This window comes from Hypanus sabinus, chromosome 6, assembly GCF_030144855.1.
Source record: "Hypanus sabinus isolate sHypSab1 chromosome 6, sHypSab1.hap1, whole genome shotgun sequence".
NCBI classification, from domain to species: Eukaryota; Metazoa; Chordata; class Chondrichthyes; order Myliobatiformes; family Dasyatidae; genus Hypanus; species Hypanus sabinus.
The window spans coordinates 31,146,430-31,168,729 of NC_082711.1; positions in this window are offsets into that span (position 1 = coordinate 31,146,430).

The following is a 22,300-nucleotide window of genomic DNA, read 5'->3' on the forward strand; positions in this document are numbered from 1 at the left end:
CATGCAAACAATAGAAACGAACAACAACATTCTGAAGCAAAATGAGTCCTTGGATCTGAACTCCAGAAGCAGCCCGGAGTAGGCCCAAAGCCTCAGTGTCAGTTCACCACATTAGCAGACACAGAGCACAGCAGCCTGGGCAGTATTCATAGCCTCAGCACCATGGAGAGAGGTGTCATCATCACGAGGGAGTGAGCAAAATCAGTTCTCGCCTCCGATCTTGACACCCTGTCTTTCCCATATATCCTTTTAATTATCCATATAGCGCATCATACCTCGCACAAGGACCCAGGCAGCGAAAGGCCATTCTAATTTTTTTTAAAGCACTGAAATTACTGAGGAAAATAATTGGACAAATCATAATAGGGGAATTGAGTGATTGATTGAATGATCTAGGTCTCTTTCTTGTGACAAAGGTTTATTGCATTAACTATTATAATAAGTATTGATGTTATCACCTATGTTAAAAAGCTATGGGTCTTCCCGACAACTGTTGACCAAAACAAAGGAAATATCTATTATTCATAAACCTTTTATCCAATTTAACCTCAGCTAGCTATACACCAATAAGATTAACAATTGATTACATAGCATAACAATATGGGTACCCAACCGGCTATCTAGTTACGTATAAAGGAGAAGGTTTAACCATCTTGCATTCAGTAAGTAGACAGCTCTGGGTCATCTTGCGATGCTGTGAGCCAGAACAATGCGTAGGCATTTAGTGAAGTCATGTATCCGGCTCATGCAGTCTCATTGCTGATCAGACCTGTCTGTGAGACCATACAGTGGAATGTGGTTAAATCCCACTAAAAGCTAGTCAGTTCTCCATTTTGTGACACAATATGTGACTATGCTCCATTTTGTAGCACGTCCACTTGTGCATCTCTGTCTGTTTTTGCCTCTAATTCCCTGCCTCATAACCCTGGGAGCCATGCAAGGGGCAGGGACTGAAGCAAATGACTCATCATGAACCTTCTCACTAGGAAGTGGGGATGGACAATTACCGTCAAATCTGTAAACAAACTTTTTGTTTTATGCCTACTAATTCCATTCTTACAGGAAGCAATCTTTGAATCATTTGAGAATATTAGATCATGCTTTTTACAGTTTTATTCCTCAGCAATTACTGTTCATTTCTCTCAGCTCCCCACTGCAGATTACAGCCACAAATCCCTGACTCATCCAACACCTTTTTATAAAGCTTCACCAATTTATCAAAATCTTTTCAAAGATAGGTTGCCCAATAACCCATAAAACATTTTCACTGGCATTCTAACTAATATCAGAATGACCTGATTTGAGTTATTGCAAAATACACTTGAAATACCAACCTATTATATTGACTTCTTTGTTTCAATGAAGAGTTAATAACTTCTGCAAATCATATTCACTTTGCAATCTCATTATGATTGTATGCATATGTGATTAATGTTTTTTCAACCAATGGGCAAACGTTAGTTTCAGAACTTTCTGAAAACCTATACATTTATTTGGCCCTGATATAATTCAAAGTTCTACTAATCTTAATTCTCAAACATTAGCATTAAAACTAGTTACAAGAAGTGATCTTTAATTACAAAAGTTTGAAGTAAATTTATTATCAAAGTACTAGTATGTCACCATATACAACCCTGAGATTAATTTTCTTGTGGGCATTCTTAATAAATCATATTATAACCAGTGGAAGATCACACCAACTTGGGCACACAACCAGCGTGCAAAACACAACAAACTGTGCAAATGTAAAAAGAAAGATATAATAATAAATAAGCAATGAATATGGAGAACATGAGATGAAGAGTCCTTGACAGTGAGTTCATTGGTTGTGCGAACATTTCACTGATGGGGCAAGTGAAGTTAAGTGAAGTTATCCCCTCTGGTTCAGGAGCCTGATGATTGAGGGGTAATAACTGTTCTTAAACCTGATGGTGGGAGTTATTTGTGGAATAAAAGACATAAAAATACCTCTAGGATTACAAGCTTTTTCACCAATTGAATCATCATATTTTATTTCTATAACTGCATGTGTTCTCAACTAAATGTCAAGTGAATCTAAAATTACATGAGTTACAGTCTTTCCATGATGTAGAATTGTTGCTCATTTGATATATGGAAGTTAAGTTTGCATATCATGGCAAAATAAAATTCTTTGAAGCATTAAATAAAAAGGTGGGGGGAGAGGAAGGAGGATGACTAGCAGGTGATAGGTGGAGCCAGGTAAACGGCTGGAGATGAAGGAATCTGACAGGAGAGGAGAAAATGAGGGAGGCGGGGCCCCAGTGGAAGGTAAAAGGCAGATGAGGTGAGGGAAGGGACCAGAGTGGGAAATAGAAGAGGCAAGATTCACAGGTGAAATGTTGCAAGAACATTCATACTCTGAATCAGGTTTAATATCACCGGCATATGTTGTGAAATTTGGTGTTACGCAGCAGCAGTACATTGCAATACATAATAGTTGTGAATCATGGTGTGTGTGTGTGTGTGTGTGTGTGTGTGTGTGTGTGTGTGTGTGTGTGTGTGTGTGTGTAAATTAATGGATGTTGAACCCATAAACAATACCTCACTACTTTCTTTGCACAACTAATTTGATTTAATGATTATATATAACTGTATATTATAGTATACAGTTAATACAGTATTGTAATTCACAATTTTATATAGATAAACATTAAATTACATAAATTGTGCAAAAGAAGTAGTGAGATATTGTTCATGGGTTCAATGTCCATTCAAAGATCTGATGGCAGAGGGGAAGAAGCTGTTCATGAATCGTTGAGTGTGTGCCTTCAGGCTCTTGTACCTCCTCCCAGATAGCAGCAATGAGAAGAGGGCATATTCTGGGTAATGGGGGTCATAATAATGGATGCCATCTTTTTGAGGCATCACTTCTTGAAGATCTCTTGAATGCTGGGGAGACTGGTGCCCATGATGGAGCTGACTGAGTTTACAACTTTCTGCAGCTTATCCTGTGCAGTGACTCCTCCATACCATGCAATGGTGCAGCCCAGTTAGTTTTAGACAATGAATTAGTATACCTTTGATCTAAGTGTGAGATAAAGTATTGCAGAGTTTTTCCCTTTCACCGAACATATCAGTGATGATCCTTATAGAGTTTTAAATCTTCCACAATCAAGTGTAATCTTCTACCTGAGAAGAAGAGAGGCTGGTAATCAGAGCTTCTTTTCAAATTAGCGCCAGTGATTTTCATAACTGATTATCATCCTAAGAAATGCTGTATTCATCAACAAATGATATTATCTCAGTCATCAGTTGGAGCTTCAATGCGTCACTATAAATTCATTAATAAAGTGAGGTGGTATAACTGATTTCACTGTGATATTTGATTAGAAGGAAGACTGATCAGAACTACACGAGTGAATCTGCAGATGCTGGAAATAAATAAAAAAAACACGATGCTGTCTGGCCTGATGAGTTCTGCCAGCATTTCGTGTTTTTTTACTGATCAGTACTACTTGTCCTCCATTTGGTTGTGAGGCCTGATTGAGATTTCAGCTGGAATGTTGTCTGAAAGTCTCATCTTACTACATAAGGAAAGTCATATTTGCAATAGAGGGAATGCAGAAATGGTTGCCCAAATTGATTAATGTGATCAGGGATTGCCCGATGACGAGAGATCAGCAGAATAAATCTGCACCCGCTGGTTTTGGGGAATGAGAAGTAATAGAACCTCAAACAGTGCCACACAGGAAAAGGCCCTTCAGCCCACGATGTCAGGCAAACTAATTAAACTAATGACATGTAATTAAACTAATCCTTTCTGCCTGCACATGGCACATATCCCTCTATTCTCTGCACATTGATGTGCCTGTCTAAGATTGAGATTTATTTATCAAATATACATTAAAACATACAGTGAAATGAGCCTTTGCATTAACAACTAACACAGCCAGGAACGTCATATCTGCCTCCGTCCCTGGCAATGCGCTCCACCACACTCTGTGTAAAATAAACCTTGCCCCACACATCCTTGGTAAAGCTTTCCCACTTACCTCCCTCACCTCAAGTGCATGCCTTCTAGTATTAGGCACCTCAACCCTACTGTCTGTCTATGCCCTTTATAATTTATAAACTTCTCTCAGGTCTCCTCGTAACCTCTGCCGTTCCAGAAAGCAACCCTAGTTTGCACAATCTCTCCCTATAGTACCTCCTCTTTAATCCTGGTGGTTAGTTAAAGTTAAAGTCTGTCCCGACCCTTATAGGCTCATTAGGCCGGAGCATACGCTGGTTTCCATGGCGTGAAGCGACTGACAGTATGAGACTCCCCTCCAGATAGGACAGTATTCTATCGCGAGGTTAACCCCCAGCATTTTGCTGGCACCCATTTTCAGCTGGGTGGACTGGAGCATTCTGTGGTTAAGTACCTTACTCAAGGACACAACATGCTGCCTCAGCTGGGGCTCGAACGCACGACCTTCAGATTGCTAGTCCAATGCCTTAACCACTTGGCCATGCACCACACTAATCCTGGCGGCATCAAGGTGTATCTCTTCCGTAGCACCCAGTTCAAAGCCTCCACGTCCTTCCTATAATGGATTGACCAGAATTGAATGCAGGAACCTCACTGAAACAGACAATTTGATTTGCGGGTCTTGATAGGGTACACAAGAAGATAGGGGCAGGGCTTAGCTACTATTTGTGCAATTTCATCAAAACATCAAGGCTGAGGGTTCAGCTCACTACTCTGCAAGGGTAAATCGCCTCGGGGCTGAACTGGCTCTGTGGCCATGGCCTGCACCCGTCGGCACTCGCCTCGGGGCTGAACTGGCTCTGTGACCGTGGCCTGCACCCGTCGGCACTCGCCTCGGGGCTGAACTGGCTCTGTGACCGTGGCCTGCACCCGTTGGCACTCGCCTCGGGGCTGAACTGGCTCTGTGACCGTGGCCTGCACCCGTTGGCACTCGCCTCGGGGCTGAACTGGCTCTGTGACCGTGGCCTGCACCCGTTGGCACTCGCCTCGGGGCTGAACTGGCTCTGTGACCGTGGCCTGCACCCGTCGGCACTCGCCTCGGGGCTGAACTGGCTCTGTGACCGTGGCCTGCACCCGTCGGCACTCGCCTCGGCACTAAATTGGCTCTGTGGCTGTGGACTCACTTTCCGAAATCCTCTGGTTCATGTTCTGTGTGTTATTTTGTTTACTTGTTTATCGTTTGCACAATTTGTTCTTTATTTTGCACATTGCATGTTTGGCATTGTTTGGTGTGTATGTGTGTTTTTTTAATGGGTTCTGTTGTGTTTCTTTGTTTTGTGGCTGCCTGCAAGAAGACGAATCTCAAGGTTGTATACAGCGTACATACTTTGATATTTGATATTTGAACTTTAAAGCTCAAAGCATTTCCTAAACATAAAGGACAAAGAATTTCCAAAACACAGGTGCAATTCTTCTAAGCCAAAAAGACGTTCCACAATATGAAAAAAAACAAGTCATCTGTTGCAGAAAACAAAGCTGGAGAAATGGATTCTCACTCACTTCATGTTTCTGGATGTTCTTTATCCCATTCCTAATAAGCCTGAACTACTCTCTACATGTATGCAGATTCTCACACGAGGGTGATTTAACATGTATATGATATTTCCTCAGATATCCTTTTAACACAAATGGTCCGAAAGCATTTTTGAAGACATGGGCCTCAGCTTGAAGTTCCTAGTTCACAACTAATACTGTAAAGCTAGCATAAAACTCCCAACTATAAACAAATCATTTATTGATATGAAAAATTATGTTATCCATCTGTTCTGCAAACTTCCTTGAACTAAACAACTTAAGAATCAGCTTGTCTCTTTGAAACAACCCAAATCTGTCACTTTGAAACAAACCCCAGTCCATTGTTTTATACTGCATCGTGAGCAGTAATAAAGCACATGAAATAATCTTCTATATACAGAGCTATGTTCAAACCTTTTCTACAGATAATACTTTATTTTAACTTCAGGCTTTCCATTTTAAGAACTGAAGACTGCTTTCCATTTACAACCACAAACTAAGCAGACGGTTGATTGGAAGTTTACTTACAACTGGTTTTGATCAATAGCAGTGGCAGCTGCTATTGTTTAGAAAGCTAGCTTAGCAAACACAAGATCTCCTGCCAGGACAGTGAATATCCGTCACATTCTAAAATACTCCATAGTTAATAAATTACATATGAAGTATAGCTACTGTTAATCGTTAAGTATGGAAACAGAGTGGTGAGTGCATGGAATGGGCTGCCAGCAGTGGTGGTGGAGGCGGAAATGATTAAGAGACTCCTGGATGGATACATGGAGCTTAGAAAAATACAGAACTATGGGTATGTCTGGGTATTTCGAGGGTAAGGACACATTCGGCGCAGCTTTGTGGGCCGAAGGGCTGCAGGCTTTCTATGTTTCTATGAAATGTGGAAGCTAATCAGTGGACATTGTTGCACAGATAACTGAGAGTTTATTCAATTAATCTTCTATTTTAATGAATGGAATACTATTAGCCATGCCCCAGGGTTCAATCATGGGGTGTCAATAGTTTATAATTTTTATAAATGACTTGCTTGGAGGTACTTGTTAAATTCCAGAATTTTGATGCAAAAGTTTTGCACAAATTTGTCAGTAAGAAAATGGTGTGAGTTGGAAGGAGCTTGAAGATTCTAACTCTGTTAGTTACCATTTGCATTACAAAAGCCCAAGAAAAATAGGCCAATGAAACATTTCTCTATCATTGCAGTTTGGGAACTGCCCTTTAGAATGGCAGAAGGAAAATCTCTCAAACTGGAATTTGGTGCAAATTTGTTCTTGGAAAGAATTACAGCCATTCTTTGCTTGCCAAAAGAGTTGCAATCCTGAAAATAATGTTTTTCTCAGTGAAATTTTGTAAATCAAAAGCGACGGGTAAAATATGTGCATTTTGTTGCGTTGTGTACCCTGTAGATGGCATGCTGTTGGTTACAGTGGATTGTAAATTGCCCTGTGATTAGCCTAGGGTTAAATAGTTTGGTTGCTAGGCAGTGCAGCTTCTTGGGCTGAATCTGTTCCACGCTGTATCTCTAAATAAACAAATAAAAATTAATAAATAAATCTAAGTCATGTAGCTCAAAACATCAATGGAATGATAATGTAAATTTGTAACTCAATCAGCTGTAAATTGAGGCTTACATGGCAGCACCAGTTACTGGACAGCTGGATTCTCAGAATTTAAAAGATTGGAAACCAAATTTAGACAGGTAGACCAGAACAAACCATCGGTCACAGACAGGGATAAACAAAACTATCACATTGACACTCAGTCTGGAATCAAAACATTATTTCAGCATCAGAACTTCATGGTGTAACATTTTCCACTTATTGTTGGACATCAAAGAACTCAAAAGGTTTATAGTTATCTTTGTTACATTTTGCCTTATGTTGTTGTAAATAAACATTGGCAGAAGTGACTTGGAGAAAATACTAAACCTGACAGTTAGAGCAGTGCTCTAAACTGGGGCCAGTAAACTTTGCCATTTCAATTTTATTTGGTTCAATAAATTGCCTGGGGAAATCTCCTGAATATTCTAACATTTACAATTCAAATAAACCGACTACTGGTTAAGTAAGGATTCAATATAGATTCATAGGACAATATTGGCTCTTCAACCCACAATGTTATGCTAATCTATATATACATAATCCATGATTGAACTAACCCTTCCCTCCTACAAAGCTCATAACCCTCCATTTTTCTAACATCCAGGTGCCTATAATATCCCTATTGTATCAGCCTCTACCACCGTCTAATGCAGGTCGAAACTCTCCCCCACTCACCTTAAATGGATGTCCTTTGGTATTAGCTATTGCGGCCCTTGGGGAAAATTGCTGGCTGTCCAATCTATCGATGCCTCTCACAATCTCATCACTCATCCTCCATCGTTCCAAAAAGCTAATATGTTCACAATTCTTTCATCTCTGCAGTGGGGTCACTGCTATAGTTGCAGGAACATCCTGGAAAACGAAGATTCTTCCTGACACTTCATGGTAAAAATGAACAGCTCTGAGTTCTGCAGACATACAAAATTATGAATAATCAGAAGGATAAAACCGATAGGCTCTTCCTTGACGTCATCAGGAAACATACCTTTGATGCTTTCAGATGAAAGGACAGGAGCCTTAGGACGCTCACCACCAGGTTCGGGAACAGTTAGTTACTACCCCTCAGCCATCAGACTCTTGAACCAAAGGGGATACACTTCACTTAGATTCACTTGCCCCATCATTGAAACATTCCCACAGCCTATGGACTCGCTGTCAAGGACTCCTCATCTCATGTTCTTGATGCTTATTGCTTCTTCATTTATTAATATTATTTCTTTTTCCATTTGCACAAGTTGCTGTCTTTTGCACACTGGTTCAATGCCCACAGCGGTGCAGTCTTTCATTGATTCTGTTATGGTTAGTATTCTATTATGGATTTATTGAGCATGCCCGCAAGAAAATGAAACTCATGGTGACATACTTACTTTGAACTTTGAAGCCGTTTGTAAAAAGCTGAGGATCCAGCTTTGATGATCTCTGCGGCACATATTGCCAACCGGAGAAAGAAACATTGCTGCATATTCTGCTTCCTGATATTCAGGCTGATTTATACATCACAGGGATTTATTTTTCATAAAAACCCTTGATCAGCGTCTTACGAATGCCATTCGGAAATCGAGATAACATATACACTCAGTGACCACTTTACTAAGTACCTTTTATATCCAGCAAAGTGGCCACTGAGTGTATTTTCCACTGCTGTAGCCCTTCCTCACCAGGGTTCGACTTGTATGTTCAGAGGCTCTTCTGCACACTGTTTTTGTAACGTGTGGTGTTCAGATCACCACTGCTATGCTGTGAGGTATTTCATTTTAGTAGTTTTCTGTAAAAACAGCATGAGCTGCTGGTAGAATGTTTTGGTTTTGGCTAAAGATGGGAAGACACGTTGCTTAACTTAGGAATGTTGTGTCAGCCAATCAGGAAGGCGGGGCCGGGAGAAGGTTCTAGTGAGCGGAAAGAGATTTGCAATGGACAGCAGTGGGGGTTGTGGTCTTTTAGCAGGAGATGCACAGAAGAAAAGGTCAAGGAAACAGCCCATAGGATTCAATCCAAAAGACAGACAGGAAGACTATTGCAAAGAATGCTTCACGAGATGAAGGCGTCCAAGATGGAAAGTTCTACTGGTGTTTGGAGGTGAGAAGTCAAGACCGTCAGTAATGGTTATACCCACATTTTGGAAAAGATGAGCTCCAATGGTCATATGCAAACTGGCCTAACTGTAATGAGTCCTTTTATTTCTTTTCTTTCTCTTAATGACTGTTTGATAAAGCTGAAATTAGTGAATATACATTCTTTATAATTTTATGCTGCTGTATGATTTGTCACTTGTTGGTGACCGGTAATTGTATATGGACGGTATTTACACAGCATTCACTCAGTCCAGGTTCCGTTAATTGGAACATCCCAACTTTCCTGTATGGTTGAACTCCAATTCATACTGACCCCAGACGTATAGTATTTATGAGAAGTGGCCTTCTCCCTGCTGTGTCACAAGGCTGTTAGCAGAGTTAACTATCAAGCCAAATTTGCATACGAGCCTGTTGAGAGGGTTACACGTCTTTATTTGAGTTACTATCAGCTTGAACCAGACTGGCCGTTCTCTTTTGATCCCCCTAATTAAAAAGATGTTTTTGCCCACAGAACTGCCAGTCACTGGATGTTTTTTTTTGTCTTTCGCATCATTCTCTGTAAAGTTTAGAGAACGTTGTGCATGAAAATCCCAGGAGACATTCAAACCACCCAGGATTGAACTAACAATCATTCCATGGTCAAAGTCACTTCGGTCACATCTATTCCTGATTCTGATGTTTGGCCTCAACAACAACTGAACCTCTTGACCATGTCTGCTTGCTTTTATGCACTGTGTCGCTGCCACATGATTGGCTGGTTAGATATTTGCAGTAACAAGCAGGTGTACAGGTGTAGCTAATAAAGTGGCCACTGAGTGTATATACCAGTTCCCTTTTCCTTCATCAGACCACATTTCCCTTTTACAGAAATATATTGACTTTTCCTGAATTCTTTCCAAGTGCTCTGTAATAACGCCTTTAGCAGTATCTTCTGTTTCCCTCCTATGAAGGGTTAAACTAGCTGACCTGCAGCTTCCCGCTTTCTGTTTCCCTCACCTTTTCAACAAAGGAGCTACTTTCTTTGAACCTTGGGAACTTCGGAAAATTGGACCGAATGCATCAACCATTTCACAAGCCATTTATTTTAAGGTAAAATCTGTTTGGACCCAGAAACAGTTTTAACAAATTTCTCAATACCACCTCCCTGGTGACTGCAGGAAGAGATCCAATGGACCTTCTCCCTTTGTCCTCCTTATTGCAGAGGTCACTAGTCTGGGATGTGTTGTACGAGGAGCCTGGATGAGTAATTGCAGTGCATTTTGTAGATCAAGTACAATGTAATTACTGTACCTAGAGGGAATAAATATTTGGATTGACCAAATAGACCTTCCAAAGGCTAGCTTTGGCCTGGATGCCATTGTAAATCTTCAGTTCTTCAGGAGCTGCATTTATTGCACTCGTTCTGGGGCAGCACGATGGCAAAGGGGTCAGCACAATGCTTCACAGAGCTTGCGACCACTGGAGTTCAAGTCCCACCGCTGTCTGTAAAGAGTTTATACATCCTCCCCATGGCTGCGCGGATTTCCTCCGGGTGCTCTGGTTTCCTCCCACGTTCCAAAGACGCACGGGCTAGGGTTAGAAATTGTGGGCGTGCAATGTTGACACTGGAAGCATGGTAACACATGCAGACTGCCCAGCACAATCCTCGCACTGTGTTGCTCATTGACACAGATAACGTATTTCAATGTACATCTAGCTAATAAAGCTAATCTAAACTAATCTTATCCAGGCAAATGGAGAAGATCCAGTTGTGCTGGATGGTGGAAAGGCTCTGAGATACCAAGAGATAAGTCACTCACCACATAATATTCAGTCTCTGATCCACTCTTGTAGGTTTGGAATTTGTGTAACTGGTCCAGTTGATCTCAAGGTCAACGATAAAATGTAAATTTAATAACAAGGAACGCATTATATTGCCATTGCCTGTCCAGGATAGAGAATAGAGTTGTAAATGGTCATCACATTTACATGACACTAATAATTCCATATAACCTAGGAACAGAATTAGGCCTTCCAGCCCATTGAATCTGCTCCACCTGATAATCATGGCTGATTTATTATCCCCCTTAATCCCTTCAGTAGTTCAATGTCAGATAAATGTATACAACATGCAACCTGAAGCTTTTGTTCTTCACAACCACGAAAACAGAAGAGTGCCCCAAAGAATGAGTGGCAGTAAAAACGTTAGAACCCTGAGCCCCCACTACTCCCCCCACTTCCACACACAAACTGCAGCAAAGCAATGGCCCCCTCACCCCCACGTACTTCAGCAAAAAGAAAGCATCGGCATTCTCCATCCATCAGGCAAGCTATAGGAAAGGCCATGATCTGCAGTACTGTACAACAAAGACTAATCATTCACCCAACAATTCGACATTCCACAGGCTCGCTCTCTCACTAGTAAGGGGACAGAGAGGTGTCACCCTTTCACAGCGAGAGGAAGACAACAGGACAACTCATTGATTTGCAATGATCAAGTCTGCTGCATTGCTTTATTTCAGAGTTCTCTGACTCAAGAATGGGCAATAAACTCTCCCCTGCCACCTTTCTCATGCATTCTCCCTGTAACCTTTGATACCCTGACTAATCAAGAACCTATCAAACTCCATTTTAAATATACCCAACGACTTGGCCTCCAGAACTGTCTGTGGCAGTGAATTCCACAGATTCAAAGATCAAAGTAAATTTATGATCGAAGAACATTTATGTCACCCTACATGCTGAGATTCATTAGCTTGTGGGCAATCACAGTAAATATAAGAAATACAATAGAATCTTTCTTTCTTTTCAAATCTTATTATTATTATTATTATTATTATCCAAAATAGAGTACATCAAAGTAAATAACACTTACAATGTCTCAAAAGAGAAAAAAAAACAATATTAAGGTTTGAAAAATATGGCGACACAAAAGAGAGAGAAGAAAAGAAAAAAATCCCACTAAAGCAAGAAAGAAGTGAGAAGAAAAAAGAACCCGATGGGTGTTCAACCCGGGAGCCGTGCGTCATACAAAAAGCTTCTAAAGATAAGCATCAAACCGCCAGCAAAAAAAATTATACCAAAATTTACAATTAGATCGTGGAGGAAATCTAACAATGAACTCAAACGAGCAAATGAACCCCATCTTTTCTCAAAATCAAACAGAGATTCAAAGGTTCGACTTCTGGTTTTCTCCAAACTAAGACAGAACATTACTTGAGAGAACCATTGTGACAGAGTGACATTTGCAATCTTCCAGTCCTTCAGAACCAAGCCAGAATCAAGTGATTCTTGAAAAACCATGACCAATGCATCTGTTATCTCTTTAGCAACCTCTCTCAGGACTCTGGGATGTAGTCCATCTGGCCCAGGTGATTTATCCACCTTAAGACCTTTGCTGAGCACTTTTTCCTTTGTAATAGCAATGGCACTCACTCCTGCTCCCTGACACTCACAGACCTCTGGTACACTAATAGTATCTTCCACAGTGAAGACTGATGCAAAGTACCCATTAAGTTCATCTGACATTTCTTTTTCCCCCATTACTACCTCACCTGCATCATTTTCCAATGGTCCAATATCAACTCTCACCTTCCTTTTACTCTTTATAGAACTGAAAACAACTTCTGGTATCCTGCTTTATATTATTGGCTAGTATGCACTGAAATTTCATCTTTTACCTTATAGCTTTTTTTAGTTGCCTTTTGTTGGATTTTAAAAGCTTTCCAATCATCCAACTTCCCACTCACTTTTGCTACCTTATTTGCCCTTTCTTTGGCTTTTATGCAGTCCTTAATTTCCCTTGTCAGCCACGGTTGCCCACCCTGCCATTTGAGAACTTCTTCCTCTGTAGGACATGTCTATCCTGTGCCTTGTGAACTATTCCCAGGAACTTCAGTCATCTCTGCTCTGCTGTCCTCCCCACCAGTATCCTCCTCCAATCCTCCTGGGCAAGCTCCTCTCTCATGCCTCTGTCATTCCCTTTATTCCATTACGATACGGATACATGTGACTTATGCTTTGTACCGTCGCAAATTGCAGTATGAATTCAGTCATATTATGATCACTGCCTCCTAAGGGTTTCTTTACGTTAAGCTCCCTAATAAGATCTGGGTTATTACACAACACCCAATCTAAAATAGCCTTTCCACAATTAGGTTCAAGCACAAGCTGCTCTAAAAAGTCATCAAATAGGCATTCAACAAATTCTCTCTCCTGCGATCAGACACCAATCTGATTTTGATTATCTAATATATTTTCTTATCTCCTTAAATATTAACAATTTAATACTTGAACTTCTTAATTACTATTATAATGTCAACTAAAACTAAAACATAACGTAACTATTCACAACAAAGAGATGCAGGGCGTGAATCTGTTATTTACAGATTGTTTCACAGAATATATCATGAAGAAAATGCTCGAAGGCTTTCTACAGGATTGTATAAATGAACATGCAGAGTGGACAGCTATCAGAGTACAGTCAGTGCCATTTCAGAAATAACAGATCGCATCCCGAAAATTTAATGGAACTCATTCAGGAGTTAAATCACCATGAGAAGTGAAATTCAGTAAATAGTAGCTAACTTGGATTTTTGGAACATGTAATTTTTTTCTCTTCAAGACTTATCAAGGCTGTTTAGGACTCCTGGGAAAGATGGCAAAGGTCAAAGTGCACTGACACCTGACCCGCAGAAAACAATGAGCGGTAATAAAGACTAACTGTTTGCTCTGGAAGGAAGTAACTAATGGTGCTGTACAGGAGCAGGCAGTACTCTACAATGGGACTTCGATAGTAATACAATTATACACACAGTTATTGCTGGTGTTGTAAAATGGATAGATGCAGAGTTGATTGATTAGGGGAGAGGATCACAAGTAGCCCAAATCAAGCTTAATGACAAAAGATTTTTTCCCCCAGGAGCAGAAAACTTATTGGAAAATAATTGAGGGATGAAACCAATCTGTAGTAATTGCAGGAAAATATATATGGTTTTATTCAGGCTGTAGCAGTTAGCACAACGTTATTAGAACGCAGGGCTTTGAACTTCAAAGTTCAATTAGACAATAGACAATAGGTGCAGAAGTAGACCATTCGGCCCTTCAAGCCTGCACCGCCATTCTGAGATCATGGCTGATCAATTCCTATCAATACCCGGTTCCTGCCTTGTCCCCATATCCCTTGATTCCCCTATCCATAAGATACCTATCTAGCTCCTTCTTGAAAGCATCCAGAGAATTGGCCTCCAGTGCATTCCAGACCCCCACAACTCTCTGGGAGAAGTTTTTCCTTAACTCTGTCCTAAATGATCTACCCCTTATTCTCAAACTATGCTCTCTGGTACTGGACTCTTCCAGCATCTAGAACATATTTCCTGCCTCCATCTTGTCCAATCCCTTAATAATCTTATATGTTTCAATCAGATCCCCTCTCAATCTCCTTAATTCCAGCGTGTACAAGCCCAGTCTCTCTAACCTCTCTGTGTAAGACAGTCCAGACATCCCAGGAATTAACCTCGTGAATCTACGCTGCACTTCCTCTACAGCCAGGATGTCCTTCCTTAACCCTGGAGACCAAAACTGTACACAATACTCCAGGTGTGGTCTCACCAGGGCTCTGTACAAATGCAGGAGGATTTCCTTGCTCTTGTACTCAATTCCTTTTGTAATAAAGGCCAACATTCCATTAGCCTTCTTCACTGCCTGCTGCACTTGCTCATTCACCTTCAGTGACTGATGAACAAGGACTCTGAGATCTGTTTGTATTTCTACCTTACCCAACTCTACACCATTCAGATAATAGTCTGCCTTCCTGTTCTTACTCGCAAAGTGGATAACCTCACAGTGGATAATTCCAGTGTCTCTGTAAGGTCTCAGTACATCCTCCCTGTGACCACATGGGGTTTCCTCCGGGTGCACTGGTTTCCCCCCAGAGTCCAAAGACATACTGGTTAGTAGGTTAATTGGTCATTGTAAATTTTCCCATGATTAGGTTAGGGTTAACTCGGGGGTTGCTGGGCAGTGTGGTGTAAAGGGTCAGAAGGGCCTATTCTGTGCTGAATCTCTAAATAAATAAACAACAAAAAGAGGTTTTATAAATTTAGAGGTCTTCTAAATTTGACTGAACTGTGATGAAAATACTGTGCAATGATAATCATAGAGTTGTTTGTCCCACAACATTCAGGCCATCAGTTTTTTGACTCTCTACACCAGTCTTGGGTAGGGCTCTAGGAAAAACACTGTGAAACGAAGTGTGCACATCCAACAATGGCTGAAGCATGGTGAAGAAGCCATTGGCAATAATTACCTTCATAAAGCAGAGCACTGAGCAGATGAGCAGGAAGTTTTTGGAGCAATGTTTGAAATATTTAGTCAGGCAATAGCTGGAGCATTGTGTGCAGTTGTGGTCACCATTTTATTGAAAAGATGTGTTTGCACTGGAGCAGAGGAGATTCAACACAATGGAGGTGCACTGGCTACGGGATAATCTAATTTGTGATGAATGATAATTGAATCATTCAGCATAAGAAATAGGCCTTCAGCTTAACTTGTCCATGCCAGCCACTGAGTACCCATCTATACTAATCCCAGAGTCCGTGTTTAGCCCACAATCTACTGTTGATTATTTAAAGACTGATCAAAATACGAGGGGTGATTGATAAGTTCATGGCCTAAGTCCATTTTAGAAAACCTATTACATTAATTTTTCCTACACTTACACACTTAGTCCAGTGGTCATGGAGCATACAGATGCCTTCTTTGTAGAAGTCGGTGTCTTGGACCTCCAGAAGTGGTCCACAGCAGGGGTGATTTATAAGTTTGTGGCCTAAGGTAGAAGGAGATGAATTACACAGCTTTTGTTCCATGCACGTGCATTTAAACTCTTTGGGTGATTATGCAGAAAGTTTGAAGTTAATAACTCATTTCCTTCTACTTTAGGCCACAAACTTATCAATCACCCCTGCGGTGGACCACTTTCTGGAGGTCCAAGGCAGCGACTTCTACAAATAAAGATCCGTATGCTCCACAACTGCAGGACTAAGTGTGTAAATGTAGGAGGGGACTATGTTGAAAAATAAATGTGCCTGGTTTTCTAAAATTGACTCCTTCTACCTTAGGCCATGAACTTATCAATCACCCTTCGTACTTCCAATTGTTGTAAGGGTTGCTGCTTCCGGCAGCCTCAGAGGGTGCATTCCAGATTCCAATTGCACTCTGGGTGAAAACACTGCTATATAGATCCCCTTCTACCCCTTATGTCCTCTTGTTTTATACACCTCTGTTAAGGACAAAAGATTTTCACTACTTATCCGATTTTATGCCCTTTCTAATTCTGTGCATTTTGCTAGAACTTTACTGGAGGGGCAACTTGAGTGAAGTAGGCAAAATTCTGAGGGAGTTGAATGTGGTAGGTAGGGAGAAGAGTTTACCTTTAGCGGAGGTCTGAATGGTCCACGAAAGCCCACCTTGTTGGTTGTCTTTTGCACTATTGATTTATTTTGTAACTTACAGTAATTTTATGTCATGCCCTGTACCGCTCTCACAAAGCAACAAAGTTCACAAAATATGTCAGTGATAATAAACCTGATTCTGAGCTGTTTTATGGTCAGCGTCCCTTCAGAGAAGAGATGAGGAGGAATTTCTTTAGCTAGAGGGTAGTCAATCTGTGGAATTGATGATCACAGGCCAAGTTGTTGGGTATATTTAAAGCAGAGGTTGATATGTTCATGATTAGTAAAAATTCATCGTAAGTTATGGGAAGAAGACAGGAGAATAGGGTGAGTGGGAAAATAAATCAGCCATTACCGAACGACACAGCAGTCTGAATGGTCCAGTCTAAAGTTCAGAAGTTCAAAGTTCAAAGTGACTTTATTATCAGAGTACATATATGTCACTGTAGCGGTGTGCTACACATAGCGCTGAAATAACGACACATAGTCAGTGAGCTGCAGTTGCAAAAGAGATTTATTCAAACTTCGCAGCCTTGCTTTAAAGCCTTCCTGTTCCCACCCTCCCCGGGCAGGAATGCTATAGGGGGCACGTATTCGCAGTCCCGTCCCGTGCGCGGGCTTTTCCCCTTGCTGGTGAAGCAGACTTGGCGCCCTTTTTGGGACCGGCCTCAATGCCGGCGCGCGCCGCTTTGTGAGCAGGTTCGAGTGCGCTAGGAAGTGGGTCGCCACATCACAATATATAACCCTGAGATTCTTTTTGTCAAAGTTCAAAGTAAAACTTATTATCAGAGTACATACATGTCACCACATACAACCCTGAGATTCTGTTCTCTCAGGGCATACTTAGCAAATCTATAGAACAGTAATAGTAAACAGGAAACAGTGTTGGCGCGTGGCCTGGTGGGCAAGGCATCATGTAACTAGTAACCTGAACGTCACTGGTTCGAGCCTCAGCTGAGGCAGCGTGTTTGTGTCCTTGAGCAAGGCACTTAACAACACATTACTCTGCGACGTCACCGGTGCCAAGCTGCTTGTGTCCTAGTGCCCTTCCCTTGGACAACATCGGTGGCGTGGAGAGGGGAAGGCCTGCAGCTTGGGCAGCTGCCGGTCTCCCATACAACCCTGCCCAGGCCTATGCCCTGGAAATTCCAGGCGCAGATCCATGGTCTCTCAAGACCGACGGATGCCACCACCAGTAAACAGGATCTGTAAACTGTAAGCAAACTGTGCAAACTCAGATAATAAATAAATAGCAATAAATAACGAGCTTGAAATAACAAGGTAAAAGACTCCTCAAATGAGTGTAGTTTTCCCCTTTTGTTCAAGAGCCTGATGGTTGAGGGGTAGTAACTGTTCTTGAACCTGGTGGTGTGAGTCCTGAGGCTCTTCTACCTTCTACCTGATGCAGCAGCGAGAGAAGAGCACAGCCTGGGTGGTGAAGATCTTTGATGGTGGATGGTGCATTTCTAGGCAATATTTCATGTTGATGTACTCAACTGTTGGGAGGGTTTTACCTGGGATTTCCTGGGCCGAATCAACTATTCTGTTGTAGGATTTTCTGCTCAAAAGCATTGGTGTTCCCATTACAGGCCATAATGCAGCCGGTCAGCACACTTTCCACCACACATCTATAGAAGTTTGCCAAGGTTTTTCATGACATGCCAAATCTCCACAGGTTCCTGAAGAAGTAGAGGCACTGTCATGTTTTCTTCACAATTATATGAAGGGTCCAGTTTAGGTCTTCTGGGATTGTGACACCCAGGAATTTGAAGTTACTGACCTGACCCACCTCTGATCCTCCAATGAATACTAGTTAATGGACCTCTGGTTTCCCTTTCCTGAAGTCTACAATCATTTCCTTGGTCTTATTGACATTGAGTGAGAGGTTGTTTTTATTACACCACTCAGCCAAGTTTTCAATCTCCCTCCTGTATGGTGATTCATCAGCCCCTTTGATACAGCCCACACCAGTGGTGTCATCAGTAAAATTGTATTTGGCGTTGGAGCTGTACTTAGCCACATAGCCATAGGTGTAAAGCGAGTAGAGAAAGGGTTAAGTACACATCCCTGTGGTGCTCCTGTGCTGATGGAGATTGTGGAGGGATGCTTTTGCCAATCTGAACTGACTGGGGTCTAGAAATGAGGAAATCCAGGATCCAATTGCACAAGGGGATATTGAGGCCCAGGTCTTGGAGTTTACTGATTAGGTGAGGATCACTACTACTCATCCCACAATCTCTTTGACCCTCTACTGGCAGGCAGGAGCACAGGACTAGGACTGCCAGACTGGGTAACAGCTTCTTTGAATACCCTGCCAGCACTGAGGTCTTGTCACTAGGACAGTGAGCTGTTTACTGTTTACCATACTGTTCGATGTTTAATGTTCACCTGCGCTGTGCACTACATGCATTTTGAAATATATTTTATTAACTTATTTATGGTAATATTTAGTTTGATGTGCTGTGTGTGATACTGTATACATTTTGTAAGTACACCATGGACTGGAGGAACATTGTTCATTTGGTTGTAAATATGTACAGTCAGATGACAATAAACTTGAACTTGATTTTTTTGCTGGCATTCACAATAGAACAAAGAAACACAATAGAATCAATGAAAAACGACACACAAACAAAGATTGACAAACAACCAATGTACAAAAGAAGACAGCACGTATTGTCACAGGGTTGGGGAAATAGACTGAGAGAAAGCAGATTTAATAGATGTCCAAGGGACAACTTTTTCACACGAGAGGGTGATCGATATATGGAATGAGCTACCAGAAGCAGAGGTTGGAGCAGCTACATTAACAGCATTTCAAATGTGATTGGACAGGTTCATGGATAGGATAGGCGACAGGACAGAGTGGAGAAACAGCTCTACCAAAGGAGGTATAAGGTGCTCCTTCCTTCCACTAGACTGAAGATCACTCTTGAGCGAGGTGTAGCACCTGCTTAGCCCCAGGTCAGAGTCACATGAAGCCAAAGGAGCAGGTGGCGGATGGTCGTATGAGCAGCTGGTGCACATCACAAGTCCTGGTTGCGCGACCACTGACGCCAGACAGGCAACCTCTGAAGAGCATTGATAATGGCTGCACTCACGCACGGCCCAGAAGAAGGCAATGGCAAATTGCTTTTGTCGAGCAGTTTGCCAAGAACAAACACGGTCACGAGACCATGACTGCCCATGTCATACCACACAGTGATGCTGATGTCATGGATGGGAAAGGTTTGGAGGGATGGGGGGGGGGGGTGGATGACACAGTAACATGGCAGTTATCAGGCTGCCACTGCAGACCTGGGCTCAATTCTGCTGTTTTTATGTTCTCACCATGACCACGTAAGCTTCCTCAGTGTGCTCCGCTGTCCTCCCACCTTCCAAAGATGCACTGTTAGTAGGTTAATTGGTTTCATGGGGGTAATTGGGTAGTGCAGGCTCATTGGGTCAGAAGGGCCTGTTAAAATCTGTAAACAAAACACTTGCCACAGACCAGACGAGCAGAGGGGCCCATTCCTGTGATTTATGACTTGGTGGCGATTATTTCTGTAAGTTCCTGGCATTCATTCATTGATTTTGTTTTTAAAAAGAGCTTCCTCTTTCGGCAAATGGAAACTCTTCATTCAGTGGAACTTAAGCCAAACTAAAGGATCAGAGCCTCAATCTGCCAACAAGATGTTAACTCACCAGCGCGGTTCCTCATCAGAAGCGTGCTGGCAGTTAAAATCCAGACCAACAACTATCAGAATTATTCCCACCTCCCTTGCTCAACTGCCTCTCGCTAACTGATCTCAGCAGAGAGGCTGAGCATGCGTTAGCTTTGCCTTCAACACCTCTGCAACATGGAAGTAAATAATGTCTGTACTCAGTGTTGGTGAGATTACTGCTGGAGTATTGCCTGCAGCTTTGGGACCCTTGCCCTGCCAGGTCAGCGTTGGCCCTGTGCCCACTGGTTGTCCTTGGCACTCTATTCGTGCACTGAATACCCGTCAGTCCTTGGCACTGCGGGGCGGCAAGTTACACATCACTGTCAGGCTTCCTCCAAACCCCAGCTGCCCTCCAGTCGTGCGTTCTCTCCAGACTCAGCCTCTGGAACTCCCAAACACCCACCATTACGCCAAGAATCATTTTTGACTCCCTGCTGTCAGGATCATCTTAACAGCACAGGGTGAGGCTGCTTAACTGGGAGCGTTCTGACACTGGGGCCTCGTACACCTTTGAAATGAAGATTGTGTCTGAGCGTAGAACATAACAGCAGCACAGCACTTCACAGGCCCTTCAGCCCACAGAGTTGCACCAATCTATATAAACTTACTCACCCCCCTCCCCCCATACGGCCAATAACCATTTTTCTTACATCTATGTGTCTATCTAAGAATCTCTTAGATGGTTCGACCACCCCCAGCAGTGCATTCCGAGCCCTGGAGAAAACCCATGTGGGAAAACCCTGCCTCTGGCATCCCCCACACTTTACTCCACTCTCCTTAAGCAGTTCTCTGTTATTGGCCATTGCCACCCTGGGAAGAAGGTACTAGCTGTCCATGCCTCTCTCTCATGATTTTATACACTTCTGTTAAATTGCCTCGCATACTCCCTTGCTCAAAAGAGAATAGCCTCTAGCTCACTCAACCTTCCCTTAAGATGCATTTTCTAATCCAGGCAGTGTCCTAATGAAGCGCCTCTGCACCCTCTCTAAAGCTTCCACATCCGTCCTAACCCGAGATGAGCACAATACTTCAAGTCTGGTATGAACATATCCTCACAGCTCTTGAACTCTGATGAAGCTTTTTGACCATCACATTCCAGGTCATAGTGGGATGTTAAAGTTTATATGGGCGTTTACAGATCATTGAACCGTCTAATAGGTTTTTACCTCAATGATTATTCAGCACCTGCCTTCTTGATGGTCATTCAGGGAACTGTTTCCAGGCCAAATGCAAAAGTAAGCATTGAATTTTCCTTCCTGAGCCTGCTGTTGAATGTACAGTTGAGAGACATAGATAATATCTATTGATAAAAACACAAAATGCTGACAGAACTCAGCAGGCCAGACAGCATCTATGGGAGGAGGTAGTGACGACGTTTCAGGCCAAAACCCTTCATCAGGAGTGAAGTAACATGGGATGGTCAAGGGGGGATAAGAAGTGGGGGGAGGGATGAAGTAGAGAGCTGGGAAGTGATAGGCTGGAGGGAAATGGGCCAGGGAGAAGGTGGAGAATTATGGGAAATAAAAGAAAAAGAAAGGTAGGGCTGGGGGGAGATTATAATGAGAAGGGAAAAAAAGAGAGAGAAAGAGAACCAGACTAAAATAATAGATAGGGATGGGGGTAAGGGTGGGGGGCAGGGGTATCAACGGAGGTCAGTGAGTTGGATGTTCATGCGGCAGGCAGGAGGCTACCTAGGCGGGAGATAAGGTATTGCTCCATCGACCTGCGTGTGGCCTCATCTTGTCGGTAGAGGAGGCCATGGACAGACATGTCGGAGTGGGAGCGGTCTGTGGAATTGAAGTGTGTGGCCACAGGGAGATCCCGCCACTGCAGGAGGACTGAGCGTCGGTGTTCGGCGAAATGGTCTCCCAGTCTGCGGCGGGTCTCCCCAATGTATAAAAGGCCACATCGGGAGCACCGGATACAGTATATCATCCCAGCTGACTCACAGGTGAAGTGGTGCCTCACCTGAAAGGACTGT